The 14,094-nt window shown below is 39.3% G+C and overlaps 1 pseudogene; it reads left to right on the top strand.

Annotated features, from left to right (window-relative positions):
* The first annotated feature begins 9,748 nt into the window (after positions 1-9,748).
* Positions 9,749-10,746, top strand: LOC101423997 (olfactory receptor 4C3-like; annotated as a pseudogene).
* The last annotated feature ends 3,348 nt before the right edge of the window (positions 10,747-14,094 follow it).

Raw genomic sequence — 14,094 nt, 5'->3', positions numbered from 1 at the left:
CTGGGCGGCTCTCCTTATGGAGTTCACTCCTTGAGCATGGGACACCCCTGCATGGCACGGCACTCCTTGCATGCATCAGCACTGCGTATGGGACAGCTCCACATGGGTCAAGGAGGCCCGGGGTTTGAACCGTGGACCTCCCTTGTGGTAGGTGGACGCCCTATCCACTGGGCCAAGTCCGCTTCCCTGTTACTGCTCTTGATGGTGTGTCTTCTATGCACAGGTGTACAACATATTTCTTGGATTTATACCTAGTAGTAGAATATTGGGTCATATGTTATATATATAGTCAACATTAGTCAACAATATCAAATAGTTGTCCAATATGCACTTGGAAAACCAATATATACTTTTACCATCTGAGATATCATTTCTCTATATCCTTGAAAAAGAAACCTTGATATTGAGAGTTCTTTTAATATTAGCACTGTAGTCATATTTTATTGTGATTCTATAACATAGTTCCTGTATGACTAGAGGTATGCCTTCCTTTTATATATTATTGGCCATTGGAGTTTTTTTTAATGAATTTTTTTTTTCAAGTCTCACTTTGTTATGTCTTCATTTTATTGATTTGTAGGAATTTTTTACATAGTATGTGTTAGTCCTAGTTCTCAGAGAATTAGGCTTTAATGTTTTGTGTGCTCTATTAACTTTAAAAAAAGATAATTAAAAAAAAAGATGGAGTAGATGTGAAAGAGAGTTATTGGGGAAACAGTGGTGAGGGTAAGTTCCCAGGAACTGACGGGAAAAGCCACCAAGGATAATGCAGGCCTGATTCCTATGAACGAGAGAGGGGAAGGAAGGAAGGAAGGAAGGAAGGAAGGAAGGAAGGAAGGAAGGAAGGAAGGAAGGAAGGAAGGAAGGAAGGAAGGAAGGAAGGAAGGGAGGGAGGGAGGGAGGGAGGGAGGGAGGGAGGGAAGGAGGGAGGGAGGGAGGGAGGGAGGAAGGAAGGTTGACCAGACATTGCAATGTAGTTATAAGAAAGTTTTTGCCACAACAAACAGGGAATCCTGAAATTAAAAATAAAAAGTAGAGATTGGAAGTTGGAGAAGGGAATTTTAAGTAAAATGAATAAAGTTTTAAATGTTCCTTGAGGACATCTGGGAAAAAGTTGATAAAAGAAATATAGTAAGAATTTTGGTCATTATTCAAGGGCCTTTTGAAGTTATTGACATGACTTTGTAGTAACACTGGAATTACTTTTAAAGGGGCATCATGGTTTGAAGCTGTATGGACCCCATAATAGCTATTCTTAAATATACTTATCAAATTAGAAAAGAAGTCAAGATGACCTCTAAAATCCATTCCCATTTTATTTTCTCCTTGAAGCTGATCAAATTCTTATGTGTGTTAGCTTATTGTAAATAGGACCTTTTCATTAAGTTACTTCAGTAAGGCATGGCCCAGTGTGGGTCTTAATCTTCTCACTGGAGTCCTTTATGAACAGGATGAGTACAGAAAAAAAGAGAGAGAAAAACCACAGAAGTAAGAATCTGAAATTAAGTAAACCAGGAAGAGAAGGGAGAGACCAGCAGACGCTACCATGTGACAGAGGAGTCTAGGATCACTGGCAGCTGGTCTTTGGGGAGAAAGCATCACCCAACAATGTCTTGATTTGGATATTTTTCTCAGCCTCGAAACTGTAAGCTTGTAAGTTAAATTCCCATTGTTAAAAACTGACCCATTTCATGGTATCTGCATTTTGGCAGCCTAGCAAACTATAACAAGGGATAAGCTTTACAGTCACTTCTGTGCTCAAACCAGATAGATTCTACCATCTGGACACAGAAATACTCATGGGCATTCAGTCACCAGAACTGAATTTTTCCTGAGCCCATGAATCAAAAAAAAATATTATTTTGCTAGATAGCTAGTTCTTTTTTTTAAAGAAGGGAATATGTGAAAAGTAATTGCATCATGGAAATGAAATAGCTACGAGGATAATGGAAGGAAGGGACAGAGGGAAATCAGATGACCTGGCAGCCACTTGCTGCTGACTCATTTACCCCACTGATTTGGGGGGCTGGCACTCTTGGTGCTGGCCCATAGCTCTGGGTCCCTCCATGAGAACCTTCATTCAAGGTTTTCTTCAATCTTTTTTGTCAGACATAGTTCAAAGAGAAACTTTTGGAGGGTAGAGGTGGTTAGGTGTGACGAGTAGATCATTTTATTTTTTAATTTTTAAAAGAGTTATTTATTTATTTCTCTCCCCTTCCCACCCCACCTTGGTTATCTGTTCTCTGTGTCTATTTGCTGTGTCTTCTTTGTCCCCTTCTGTTGTTGTCAGCAGCACTGGAATCTGTGTCTCTTTTTGTTGTGTCATCTTGTTGTGTCAGCTCTCCATGTGGGTGGTGCTGTTCCTAGCAGGCTGCACTTTATTTTGCACTGGGCGGCTGTCCTTATGGGGCATACTCCTTGCGCGTAGGGCTCCCCTACGCGGGGGACACCCCTGCGTGGGATGGCACTCCTTGTGCACATTAGCAAAGCACATGGGCCAGCTTCACATGGGTCAAGGAGGCCCGGGGTTTTAACGGCGGACCTCCCATGTGGTAGATGGATGCCCTAACCACTGGGCCAAGTCTGCTGCCTAGATTGTTTTAATTTTAACCAGCTTCTGAGATAAAACTAAATTGGAATGGATTTTAGAGATAATCTTGGTTTCTTTAAATTTGATAAGTGAGGTAATTAAGGTTTAGAGAAGTGAAATCAGTGCACATCATTCCCTTCAAGGAACTCAAAGTCATATAGGGTGTAAAAATTTTTGAGAGTCTGGTGAGTGCACATGAATAAAGCTTTTTATTTTCCTCACCTTGATCATTTAGCTTTGACACTTAAACTATGGAAATTTGATCAACTCATCAACCTATGTGAACCTACTACTTCCTCAGTAACAGAATAATTTAATAAACATTTTTAAGGTCATATGACCTTAGCATTCTGATTGGAACTGGGTATTACAATTTGATAATACTAAAAGCTACCCATTATTAACTGGATAGTGTGCATTCTCTGCCCCAGATTTCCACAAGAAGCCTGCAAAGTATTTTAGTGAAATCAACCTGTGGCAACCTGCAACAGGAACAGCACAGTTTTTGATCTGACAACCAGTCCCTGGGACTCTTGGTCCATCCATGAGTTGCACAGGTTTTCCCTGTCTGATAGTTTGAACTCCATTAATCATTTATATTTGCTTTTTTTTTCTGTATTATTATTATCATTTTATAGAAGAGATGGTTAAAGTCCAGAGAGGTTAAGTCATTGCTAAAGCAAACTCTCACTCTTGTTCCACTCCAAGCCATTCTTCCCATAAGAACTAGTGTGCTCCTTTAAAACATATTTGAATGGTGGTATACCCTTCCTTGATGGTTTCCAACTGCAGTTAAAATAAAATCCAAACTTCTTACTGTGTCCTTCAAGGCCCAGCATGATCAGGTTCCTCTTCTTGATAATCCCTTAACATCATTGTATGTTTTTTTTTTTAAATTATTTATTTATTTTTAAAAATTACATTAAAAAAATATGAGGCCCCATTCAACCCCACCGCCCCCACCGCCCACTCCCCCACAGCAACATTCTCTCCCATCATCATGACACATCCATTGCACCTGGTAAGTACATCTCTGAGCATCACTGCACCCCATAGTCAATGGTCCACATCATAGCCCATACTCTCCCACGTTCCATCCAGTGGGCCCCGGGGGGATCTACAATGTCCCGTAATTGTCCGTGAAGCACCACCCAGGACAACTCCACGTCCCGAAAACGCCTCCACATCTCATCTCTTCCTCCCATTCCCCAAAGCCAGCAGCCACCATGGCTACCCTTCCCACACCCATTCCACATTTTCTCTGTGGACATTGGATTGGTTGTGTCCATTGCACATCTATGTCAAGTGGGGGCTTAGATTCCACATGGATACTAGATGCACTCCTCCTGCTTTCAGTTGTAGGCACTCTAGGCTCCATGGTGTGGTGGCTGACCTTCTTCAACTCCATGTTAGCTGAGTTGGGTAAGTCCAATAAATCAAAGTGTAGGAGCTGAAGTCTGTTGAGGCTCTGGGCCTGGGTGTCATATTATCAGTCCAGAGATTCAAATCCCCTAAATATATCTTAAACCCCAGCACCAACTACAATTCCAATAAAGTAGCATGCAAGTCTTGTGAAAAGAGATCCCCTCTGAGTCCAATTCCATCACGCAGAAACACCAGCTCCAAAGAAGGGCCATCTGACATGGCAGTGAACCCCATCTGCCATGACCATAGAACCCGTGGGTCTCTTTATCCCTCAAAAGAACCAATACCTGGGGTTGTATCTACTTTATCTGTCTCTTAGACTCTGCTCAGTTGTGCATAAGGGCATTCCTTCTGACAACCTCCAGACTCTTTTTTAGAGACTCATAGCCGTATAATCTCATTTCTCCTTTCCATTTCCCCCTTACATTAGGTCAAACAGCATTTTGAAGTCATGTTATTATATGTAGACAGGGATATTCTGCTGATCCGCATTGAACCTTTAATTCAAGGTCATTTTCTAGTTGCATCTTCAGCTGGTATGTGGTAGTGATCCCTCGGTGCCAGGGAGGCTCATCCCCGGGTGTCATGTCCCATGCTGAGGGGAATGCACTGCATATACATGCTGAGTTGGCTGTGAGACTGGCCACATTTGAGTAACATGAAGGCTGTCAGGAGGAAACTCCCAGGCACAGTGCTACTCTAGGCCTTGTTCTTATTGCAGGTGTATAGGCTCAAAAGCATGGCCATTAGTATCAGGAGCCCACTGTTGGGCCCTCCTTCCTTCCTGGTTCTTGCCGTTGCACCTGGGGGACTGCCGCTGCTCCACCAGGGTCCACGACAGTGACCCCCCGGCCAGGGGCCCAGTACCCCCCCAGCTGTTGTTTTTAATTGTTTCCACTATGAGTATATCTAGACATTACTATATACCCTGGACATATGCCCTGTATAACTCCCTGTCAACCATATATATCCTGTCAATAACATCCTAAACAGTATTCCTCTGCTGCCATTGTTGAACCACTCTGTGATCCAAAACTTCCTGTAAAGTGAATCCCAACATAATGTCAGCTTCACAAGAGTCTTAGATCACCGAAATTCATATATACAATATACAGTACTTCCCCAGATCCACTCATTGTATGTTACTGTCCCACTTTCCCACAGTGCTCCAACCATCATGGCCTGGTTTCAGTTCCTACAAGACACTCTTTTCTGCTTTGGGCATTTGTCCACGCAGTTCCCAGCCCCTTCCATTCTCCATAAGGCTCACTTTTTCTCATTCCTTAGGTCTCAGCTCACATGTCACCTTCTCAAAGATTTCCTTGACCCCCTACCTAAAGGAGGTCTAGACTAGAATCTGCTTTATGGTTATCCTTCCTTGCTGATTGTTTCTTTAATATCATTTCATATCACATATTTGATGTTGTAATTATTCTGTTTATTTATTTTTCCCTTTGCTTTGTTTTGGAGATGGCTATTGCCTCCTCTAGAGAATAAATTCCACACTGCCAGGGAACATATCTGACTTACACACTATGATGTTCTATGCATTTAGAAAAATGTTGGCTTTATTAAATAGCACCTGAATACATTTACTGAATGACTGAATGGTGGAAATGTAATTGCAATTGAGTTTGTTCTGAATCTAGTTAACTTGATCTTTGAGCAGTCAACACAGATAAGGTATGGTAAATGGATTGTGATAATTCTCTCTCAGCTTGTAGGGGCCATGAAGGAGATAATACATGTGAATGGGCTTGGTCCCATGCCTGGTACACAGAATGTGGTCCAAAAATGCTGTTGATTTTTGTTGTTAAATTAACTGAATTCCCCATAAACTCTGATCCTTCAATATCAGTTCCTGAAATTCATTAACTCCCTTTTCTTTCTGACAATTTGTGGACTCTCTCTCTAGATGCTAGAAGGACACTGGTCACTTCTGGGAGGCAAATAGAAATTGTTTCCTTGTGAGATCAAAACTGTATTCAAAGGGACTAATTAGATGATGGCAGCAATCTTGTCCTCACCTGTGAACAAGACAGAAGCTAGTGCTTCAGCAAGTGGTCTGTGAGGGGAGAATTAGTTTCCTCAGAGAGGCAGAAAACATACAGCACTGATAATCTCCATGTTATCACTCCCACCTTACAAATAACCTTTGTCAGGGGAAGAAGAAAGGTTTTCTCTGAGATTGAGTGAATCAGTTTTCTGCTAAGAATTTAGTGAATGCAGAGCCAATAAGCCACAGCCGGTTCTGTGAGGCTTCTCTTCCTATTGTTAGCAGTAGTTACTTTTCTTTGGTGGGCTAACACCAGAGGAAGTAGGCAGTGAAAGGTGCTGGTTGTACCCAAAATGCTGGAGCAATGGAGTTTCTAGCTGTGTCTCTGCCATGAATAGCCAGGTGACTGGACCAGATGCATCTAATCTTTTGGAGCCTCAAATTCACCATCTTTAAAATGGAGCAATTGGAAAAGATAATTAAAAATTTCATAGGATTCGTCAGCAAAGAAAAGGGAAACGGATGCTACAACAAATTCCCAGGTGCTTTTAAATGAACTGAGCAAGCTTTCAGCTCATGAATTTCTGTTATCAGTAGCAACTGCCCAATGTATGCTTTTCTTCAAAATAAAAAACAATTAGAATCTCATCTAGTAGTTTATTCATGTAAAAGAGTCAAATCTAGGATGAAGGCTTGGAACTGCTGTAGATGATCCTTTTGGAAATCTTCCAGGTCCACCATACCATAACGTACAGATGTAAAACACAAAAACAAAGTTCTGGTGACCTGTCAGTATCCTCATATCTTGTCAGTGTAAGTTTTCTATATTCTGTTTGTTTTTAGTTGAAAAAAATTAAAATACAACTCAAATAACATGCTGTGTAATAGGTTTCCTAAGTTTCTCATATATTTCCATGGAATAATTTTTTTCTTGTGGGTAACTCAAACATGAGACTTCCTCTCTTTGCCAATTTTTTACAATCAATTTAATTTTTATTCCCACAATTTTGAATCACAGAGATGAATCAATTTAGCATTTTTATTTTGGAGCATAAAATTCATGGGCTACATTGTGTAGCACTCAGGTGGGATTATATTTTCTCCAGCCTTTCGTATTCTGTAGAAGGATAAGTATTAAGGTATTTTTCTCACTTATAATAAAATTATACTTATAGCAATACTTGCTTAGTCCTGAACTCACAAGTAGCTCCTTAGGCCACATGAAGAATTTCTTGCCATGATGTTGATGATGGTGATGACCAGAGATGGCATTTATTGAATGTTTATCACTGTAAAACTCTGTGCAAACACTTGTTATGCAAATTTCATTTACTTCTATCTGTAACCTCAGGGTGCAGCAGTACTCTTATCTTCATGTTAGAGATAAAGTAATCGAAGATTTGAGAGGTTATTGATAGTTACACTGTGAATTAGTGGCAGAGGAAAAACTTGGCTCTGTGTAAGTGTAGTGTTGTGTTGTGTGTGTGTGGGTGTAGTGTGTGTAGTGGGGTGTAGTGTGGTATTGTTGTAGACATCAAGAGAAGTACAATTATTGGATATGGAATGCCGGGATTCAGTAATAATTTTGGGAATGAAAAAAATAATTTATTTACCACCAGCCAGTCTTGGAAACTTCTTATTCAAAACCCAAGACCCGAATAAGATTTTTGAGTTCTTTTTATATGAAGAAGAGTTAAATGGTCCTTTGTTTTAGAGCTCAATAAGTTTGATTTAACATACATCTCCCACATTCTAGGTAAGCTTTTAACATGAACCCTATATATTCTAGGTAAGCTTTTAGCATGAACTTCATACATTCCATTCAAGCTTTTAACACATTTGGTTTGTATCCTCCCTGAATATTTGAAGTTTATAGCATTTATATTGCTTAATTGTTTTTCTGGGACTGGAGTTGTTGACATGGTTACCAAGGGCAGGGCTGCAGATTTCACTGACTGACACACACAGCTCAGGTTATCTAGGAAGAGAGGAACAGCCCCCACCCATAGCCTATATCAGTATAGTGGGTTTAGTAGGGTGTAGAGGGGAAGCATACAGGCTCTGGAGCCAGATTGTCTGGGTTCAAGCCCAAGCTCTGAAACTTAATAGTGGGTGATAGTTAAGTGTGTATGTCTCTTTCTTTTATCATGCAAAATGAGGAAAAACCTGTAATATACCTGTATTAGTCAGCCAATGAGGTGCTGATGCAAAATACCAGAAATTGGTTGGTTTTTATAAAAGGCATTTATTTGGGGTAGGAGCTTACAGATACCAGACCATAAAGCATAAGTTACTTCCCTCACCAAAGTCTATTTTCACATGTTGGAGCAAGATGGCTGCTGATGTCTGTGAGGGTTCTGGCTTCCTGGGTTCCTCTGGGCTCAGCTCCTCTCTTTTCTCCACATTGTCAGCTATAGACTATGAGGCTCTCTAGACTTTGCCTCTCTCCACAAGGTCAGCTGTAGACTATCAGGGCTCTGTCTCTCTCCCTGGGGTTTCTCCCATGTCTAAGGAGCAATCTCTATTCCTGTGTTCTTCTCCTGGCTCAGTTCTTCTCTTCCCAGGGCTTGCTTCTCTTTCCTCTGCATGCTGACTTCCTGGGGCTCCAGCTTAAGACTTCATCATCAAATTCCATCAAAACTCCAACATCAGAAACCCTCAACTCTGTCCCTTGCCATGCTTTTTATCTGTGAGTTTCCACCCACCAATGGGCGGGGACTCAATGCCTTAATGATGTGGCCCAATCAAAGGCCCAATCATAACTCAATCATGCCCAGGTATAGACCAGATTACAAACATGATCCAATATCTATTTTTAGAATTTATAAGCATATCAAACTGCTACACTATTTCATAGGGATGATGTGAGGATTAAATAAGTTGATCTATATAAAGGAGTTAGGAGAGATCTTGGCAAAGATTAAGTGCTACATAGGTGTTTACTCTTACACTTGGCCATAATGTTATATTCTGAAGATTTTTCATTGCAGAAGCTCTATTTGCCTTCTTGTGCAAAAGCTTGGAAAGAAGACAAGGAGGAAGCCTCCTTATCAACATAGGAGTCTGCTCTCTTGCACTTTTTACATCTGGGTGTCTTCTTTTCTCTTGACACTTAATGGTTCTCCTTTAATTCTTATTACACAGATCTTCAGCAATTTGGAAGATTTAGCTATTTTAAGAAGACCTATGTTTCTAAGAAAAGAGTGTATTGAGGAGTTAGTGACAGTTTTAGTTTAACCAAAACCAAGAAGATAGGCACAGATGTTTCCTTATTATCTCGTGGAGAATAAAGAGTGAATAGGACTATTTTGCCAGGTAATATTTTGCCAGATTAGACAAAGAAAAGGGGATCTGTTATCTACTCACACCCAGAAGTCTGTCTTATGTATGGAATAGGCAGATAGTCATGTAATAGAACCTTTCACTGATGCTATGAACCATTTTTTTTCTTTGAATCTTACCTGTAGACTACAGAGGGACTAGCAGATTTAAATAAAAGTGTTTCAACAAACCCTGGGAAGAAAGAAAGATGTGGTTAAAGAATAAATTGATGCAAGAATTTTGAAACACAGGGAATTGAGAAGTATAAGTGTCCAGAAAGGAAAGCGGGTGTTGTCAAATGAAACCTGGCAATGTGCCCGACCCCCAACATACAAACTAGTTCTCTTAATATTAAGTTTCTTTCTTGGTTTTATAGATAAAACTGTATCTTCATATTCCCAGCGTCCTTGAAATCTATGGAAATAACACACAATATCTCAGAATTTTTCATTCTGGGACTCTCACAGAATCCGGAGGTACAGAGGTTTCTCCTTGTTGTCTTTTTGGTCATCTATGTGCTCACAGTTTGTGGCAACATGCTCATTGTGGTCACTATCACTTCCAGCCCCACTCTGGACTCCCCATGTATTTCTTTTTGGCCAACCTGTCCTTTATTAACACGTGCTATTCTTCCTGTATGGCTCCTAAACTTATTGTTGACTCCTTGTATGAGGGGAGAACCATCTCTTAATGAAGGATGCATGACTCAGCTCTTTGGAGCCCATTTTTTGGGAGGCACAGAAATCATCCTGCTCACGGTGATGGCCTATGACTGCTACGTGGCCATCTGCAGGCCCCTGCACTACACGACCATCATGACCAGGCACCTCTGTGCCCTGCTTGTGGGGGTGGCTTGGCTGGGGGGCTTCTTGCATTCACATACTCAACTTTTCCTTGTCCTTCAACTGCCCTTCTGTTGGCCCAACATGATCAATCACTGTCTGTGGCTTTGTAACGTTTGCTGGAGCTCACTTACACGGACACATACATCATTGGCTTGCTGGTGGTGACCAAGAGTGGTGTGATCTGCCTGTTGAACTTCTTCATGCTGGCTGCCTCCTACATTGTCATCCTGCGCACCTTGAGGTCCCACAGTGTGGAGGGGAGACGCAAAGCCCTCTCCACCTGTGGGGCCCACTTCACTGTTGTTGCCTTGTTCTTTGTACCCTGTATATTTATTTACATGTGGCCATCGTGTACTTTATCTATAGACAAAAACATAGCACTCTTTTATGGTATTCTAACACCCGTATTGAATACATTAATTTATACTCTGAGAAACAAAGAAGTAAAAATTGCCATGAGAAACTTTTTTATGTCTAAGTGGAACAATCCAAGGCTTGTTTTTATTACTGTAAATCATCTTTCCTCTTACTTTCATCTCCATAGACTTTTATTCAGTCTTTTCACATGAATTGCATAGTTTGATTATCAAACAATTCTATAAAATAGCTATGATATGAGTGATTACTATCCTTATTTTACAAATGAAGGTGAGCCTCCTGATGTGGTTAATTGATTAAGATCATCTAGCTTTGACTCGCCTAAACAAAACTCAGAGTCAGTTATTTTTGAGCTCTTGTCCTTATCTTTAAGTAGAAATGCATATTGATATAATTTGCATTTGTACAATAGTTAATTCAGTTGTAGAAATGTCAGATAAAAGCCAATATAAAGCAAATAGCTTCATTCTTAGCCATATATATGGCAGCCCTGAGTGCTTCCAGGCTCTATTCCCTCTCATCTCCTTGTATGGCATCAGTGTAGCTGCTATACTGTCACAGAGAGGCTAAGTGTTCTGGCTTGCAGACAGAGCAACCTGAGTTGCAATTTTATTTCCCAATATTTTATTTCCCGAAATACTAGTGACAATAATTTGAGTAAATGTTCAAACCTCTGGAAGCCTCCAATACATGTTTTTAAAGGAAGGATAAAGATAATACATATTTCAAAGTGTTGTGAGAATTAAATTAATCTTTGTAAATTCTTTCTTTAGTTTCTAGCACATAGGAAACACCCAGCATATTTTAGCTGATTTTATTATATCTTCCCTAACATTCCAAAAAAAAGTGCTTTTTATGATGTCTTTTGCTTTTCTGTCTCTGTTAGGTTTTTAGTATGTGTTGCCCTTAGAGTAGACCAGTTTGTTTTTTTGGTCACTAATGCAAAGTGGTATTTCTTTTCATTTTTCCTAGTTCTTTCTGCTTCAAACTCCAAGGAATTCTAGTGCTCTGGATTCTGACATATATGTCCACGTTCTTTCTATCCCTTTCATTGTTTTACAAACTCTGACCATATCCGTTCCCTGGCTTTACCTCTCAACAGTATAGGCTTGCATAATTTATATAATATTATCTTTTGAATAGGAAGAGAATGGGAGACAGAAAATGCTTGTAAGAAGGAAAAACATGTACGCCTGATAGGGCTTTGGACTCGGTCCTTTAAGAAAATGTGAAGCCATCTGATGGTTTTAACTGCTTGAGCCACATCCGCTCCCCTTATCTGATGGTTTTAAAATAAAATTAGATTCCTAAAATACTAAGTGCAAAATTCCTTTTTAAAAATTATTGGGAAATGATATTTGTGAGTATATTCATGGTCTAAGCTTTCTGAAATGAGACATAAAGAACAAAATGGATTAATAAATATGGCTATTTATTAAATAAAGAACTTTTAAATGACAAGAAGGAAGCATGAACAAACTCAAAGGAACAGTCGCTGCATAGGAGAAGATATTTACGAATATATATAAGTCAAATAATTAGAATATACAAAACATTCTTGCAAATAAAAAGAAAGTTAAATGAACAATAGGTGAATGGGCAGATATTTGAATGAGAAACTCACAGTTATATGAATATTTAAAAGATGTCCAACCACAGAAGTAATTGGGAAAATGCCAATTATAGTAAAAATGAGGTGCTATTTTTACACAGCAGTTTGGCAAAGACCAAAACAATTGACAATATCAAGTGTTGCCAAAGATGAGAAATAGCAGGTACTGTTAGAACACTGCTGGAAGGAGCTCAGCCACCCTGGAAAGTTACTTGGTGGTATTTATCAACAACAAGAAAAAAAAACATTTCATTTGCTTTAAGGTATCCACTTAGAGAAATCTTCATGCATGTGTACATGGAGACATGTACAAAGATATTCACTGTACAATTGTTTATGGTAGCACATTTGGTTTTTGCATTTCCCCTAAATACTTAAAGTTTATAGCCCCCGCATTGTTAAACATTTCCTGGGACTGGAGCTGCTGCTAGTCCCCAAGGGCAGGACTGCAGCCCCCCACCGTTCCACACCCACAAGTCAAACAACTTAGTTATCTCTGAAGAGACAAAGAGCCTTCCACCCACAGCCCACATCAAAGTGATACTATTTTAATAAAGGATTGGGAGAACACTACTAAATTTCCAATAGTGAAGAAGAAAAGAAGAAGAGTCTTTCATTTTATATTTACATTCTAATTTAAAAAGAATGGTATATTTATAAGTGATATTGCATAATTAAAAAGGAAAAATGAACAGAGTAGAAACAGGAAGCTTATGGCTAAACCTAAGAAAAGTTGCTTAATGATGCTAAGAACATGGTGCTTGTTTTACTCTGCTTTGCAGTAAATATTTTTAAATTTAAAAGCAAAACAGTTTTGGAGTCTTCTTTAGAGTTACTTTAAACAAAGATACTCTGACAATACTCCCTCCTGGTCCTCTGAATTCCCCACACCTTTATGTACTTGGTTTTATGAGGCAGAAGTGGAAATTACAAGAAAGAAAGAACTGATAGAGTAAAGAGCTCCTGGAGACAACGTGATGGTGGTCAGGAGGGGCGGGACCATAGGAAAAAATGGAAAATTGACCTTGAAGGGGAGAGTAAATCAAATGAAGTGTTCTGCTGACGTCTCAGAAGAATGTACAGAGTTTGAACAACTTCTATTATTTTTCAGCTGAGTCCTTTTTTCAACTTAAATCATTTACTTCTCACCATTTAAGGAAGTAAGGAATGTTATTTCCATTTTACAGATGAAGGAACAGATAGAGAGAAAGATACATAAAGCAACTTGCTTACAAGGCTAATTAACGCCAGAGACAAGTTGAGAAATCAGATCCATTTGATTCAAAGCTCTTGATTTCTAACTCAAAGCATCTGACTGTTTCTAATTCTCTTAGTATTTCATTAAGTTTCTGGTAGGGACTCTTTTCTATAATTCAGAATTGTGAGCATTGTTGTCTAGTTCCATGACACAAACTTATTCTTACATCACTGGTAATTTCCTGTAACAACTACAATGCATAGATATTTTCTGCCTTAACTCTACATACTTAACAATTGTATTTCTTTTGCTCCATCCAACACTGCTTCCAATACTTTTTTTTTTTTTTTTTTTTTTTTTTCAGTTGTTTTTATTTTTAATAAGAAATTGTGGCTGGAAGACAAAGCATTATAGTATATCTTGATGGCGCATAAAAATAATAATAAACAGCAATTATTCATTTGTATTGATAGAATTACTAATTTCTACCCACCAAGAACAATTGTTGCACTTCTTTTTTTTTATTTTTTTAATTTTTTTATTTTTTATTGACTTTGTAATAATATTACATTAAAAATATATATGTGAGGTCCCATTCAACCCCACCCCCCCACCCCCCCTCTCCCCCCCCCCAACAACACTCGTTCCCATCATCATGACACATCTATTGGATTTGGTAAGTACATCTTTGGGCACCTCTGCACCTCATATACATTGGTTCACATCATG

The sequence above is a fragment of the Dasypus novemcinctus genome, chromosome 10 (assembly GCF_030445035.2).
Source record: "Dasypus novemcinctus isolate mDasNov1 chromosome 10, mDasNov1.1.hap2, whole genome shotgun sequence".
Classification (NCBI taxonomy): Eukaryota; Metazoa; Chordata; class Mammalia; order Cingulata; family Dasypodidae; genus Dasypus; species Dasypus novemcinctus.
This window is presented reverse-complemented; position numbering and strand designations above follow the sequence as displayed.